Below are 2,949 nucleotides of genomic sequence, written 5' to 3' on the forward strand. Positions count from 1 at the left end.
GGGCTTTTATTCTTGAGGTGGGGAGTTGGTATCCTATTGATTAATTATGCTGTTGTAAGGATGCAATCTCCCTAAAAAAAATAATGGAAGATTTGCTTGAAATCTTAAGGCCCTTGCCACATTTGAGAGGTGCAAATGTTTCCTTTCAACTACAGAATTTTGTTGAGGTGTGTATATACAACTCTTTTGGTGGATGATTCCTTTGGATTTAAAATAGAAATTTATATCAAATTCTGAACCTTGGTCAGTTCTGCTGATTTTAATTTTTCTGTCAAATTAGGTTTCAACAAGATAGCAAAATGATTGTATAATGCCTTTGGTTTGTGATTTGAACTTCATTAGGTAAACCCATGTTACATCTACTACAATCATCCATAATAGTTACAAAGTAATGTGATCCATTTAAAGAAGCCATAGAAAAAGGACCCCAAAGGTCTATATGTATTAAATCAAAGCATGCTGCAGATAGATTGTGAGTGGAAGTAAAGGGTAATCTTGATTGTTTTGCAAGAGGACAAATTTCACAAACTGTACCTTCATTATAAACTGAAATATCATCATTCAATGTATGTAGCAAATTTTGTCTAATAGCTGAAAGATGACCTAATCTAATGTGCCATAATGCAGAATTTTTATTGAAAGCTGAATGAATTTGAGGGTGATTTTGCTTACTAATGGAGTGGAATTATCGGGGGTGAAATAAAACAAGCCTTGCAATTCCTTAGCTATCCCAATCATCTTCCATGTTTGAAGGTCCTGGATGAAATAAAACTCAGTAAAGATTATCAAACAACAGTTCAAATCATGTATCAGTTAACTAGCAGATATTAGATTAAATATAAAACTGGGCACACAAAGAACATTTTGAAGAATGATGGTGGAATTAAATTTCACTGTCCCTATGTGTGTGACTGTAGCTAGTTTATCATTAGCCGTAGGGAATTTGTGGTTTTGAGACTGAAGGAATGCTAATAGCTGCTAGCATTGCTCCTAAGTGAAAGGCAAACTAGGAACTAAGTTGATTTCTCCAATCATAGATGCTTGATGAGCAGTTTTATTCTACTGCTGCTTAGGTTTGTGCAACCTATCCCTAGGGGATATCCATGTACCTGACAGCAGGTCTTCACAATGTGATTCTGGAAACCACATTTGTACACCCTCCTCGTTTCTGCATGAGACTTGTTTGTTATTTAGGTTCTGTGCATTCTACTGTACTGACGTGTTGTATCTATTAGATTTTGTCACAATGGCTACTGACTTAACAGAGTTGTGCATGCTGGTTGTGAGCTCCTTATGGGATTCTTCTTGTAAAATCAAATTGAACACATTATCCAGAGAAGGCAAAAGATCCCTCAGCAACACTTGGATTCTAATATTTGAATAACATTCATCTAGTCCCATTAGAAATTGTAGAACGCATCTCTTCTAGTGTTTCTAATTGATCCCATGTAATGCTCCACAATTTGGTGTTGAGCGTGTAGTGTGTATCATACATCTGTATCTAATCCCATAGGATTTTGAGCCTTGAAAAATAAACACTTAATGGTGCTTGATCCCGTCTAGTAGATGAAAGTTGCTGCATATACCCTTGTATTGCTTGATCTAGCAAATCTTTTTTTAAGTTCATTCCAAACTTGATATGCTGAATCAAAGAACAAAATAGATCCTGCAATCACCGTAGAAATGCTGTTTGAAATTCAGGATAAGATCATATGCTTGCATCTTTGCCAAGGATAATACAAAGGGTCATTGACCGCAGGTTTTGCAATTGTGCCATCTATGAAACCCAATTTATTTTTGGCTGAAAGTGCAACATACATTGCCCTGCTCCAGGAGTGATAATTGTGAGAAGTAAGAAGTTAGGAAACAAGAGTAAGACCTAGACTCTCTCCGTGGTGCAGAAAATATAAATTGCTTGATTCATCAGTGATGCCATTTTGGGTGTTTCGTCGATTGTTGACATTTTTCTATGAGGGTTCTAATGTAGAAGAATCCATGATAGATAAGTAGAATAGGGATCACCTTCATAGAACAGAGATCACCTTGGCAACAAGAGGGCGCTCGGATCGGAGCGCTCATCTTCTCTTCTCCGCGGCTGGCCGTAGATGGCGACGGGAGCGACAGTAGCGGACACAGCAACGGCATGCGGTGATGGCAACGACACGCAGCGGTGGAGCACTCGTCTCCTCTTCTCTCTGCTGGATCTAGCGGCGGATCTTCTCTCTTGCTCGCATCCGGAGACAGGGTTGCAGGCGCTTCTCTCTACCGAATCTAGCGGCAGATCTTCTCTCTTGCTCGTGTCTAGGGACAGGGACACAGGAACTCAAGGAAGTCCTTTCTCAATCTCACGCATGGCGGCAGTCGAGCATTTGGGATGCTTTCCTCTTCCTTCCATGCTAGAACCTCCAAACACGATGAAGAAGGGCAACAGGAGCGATGGGAGAAGATGATGGCTGGAAAGGGGAAGGGAAGCTTTCTTAGAGATGACACCCTCTGATCCCCCACGTGAAGAGAGAACCGTACTTAAGCCCCCTTGCGAGAAGAGAGACACCAACAGGATAGGCGCTCTGATACCATATCAAAGAAGCAAAATATTTGAGGAAGAACAATGTTTTCTTCTGTATTGCACTATATGATTACAAGGCTACTGTATATACACATCAGGATATGGATGAATGCAGAACCGCAGAACAAACTAACTAACTTCAGCTGTTCAGGATAAGGATGAATGCCAACTGACGTGTGCTTGATAGTCAACTTTAAAGACCACGCAATAGCACGTATCTAGTAGGATAGTGATTACGGGTATCGATCCATAGGGATTGGGATACAGTTGTTTTCTTAAAAAAAATATTTTTAAAAAAAAAAGTTTATGAAGAAAATTAAACTAAAAAATTTAATAAAAAAATAGCAATTAAAAGGATATCAGTTTGAGGAAACCTAGGGCAA

The 2,949-nt window shown here is 39.2% G+C and overlaps 1 long non-coding RNA gene across 1 annotated transcript; it reads right to left on the minus strand.

Moving 5' to 3' along the window:
- Nucleotides 1-519: 519 nt before the first annotated feature.
- Nucleotides 520-2,600, minus strand: LOC120108920. The gene is made up of 2 exons (XR_005510040.1): nt 2,023-2,600; nt 520-756 (listed from the first exon to the last, which is right to left on the minus strand). It is a non-coding gene; the product is annotated as an uncharacterized LOC120108920 (long non-coding RNA).
- Nucleotides 2,601-2,949: the final 349 nt, after the last annotated feature.

The sequence above is a fragment of the Phoenix dactylifera genome, unplaced genomic scaffold (genome assembly GCF_009389715.1).
Source record: "Phoenix dactylifera cultivar Barhee BC4 unplaced genomic scaffold, palm_55x_up_171113_PBpolish2nd_filt_p 001641F, whole genome shotgun sequence".
Taxonomy (NCBI): Eukaryota; Viridiplantae; Streptophyta; class Magnoliopsida; order Arecales; family Arecaceae; genus Phoenix; species Phoenix dactylifera.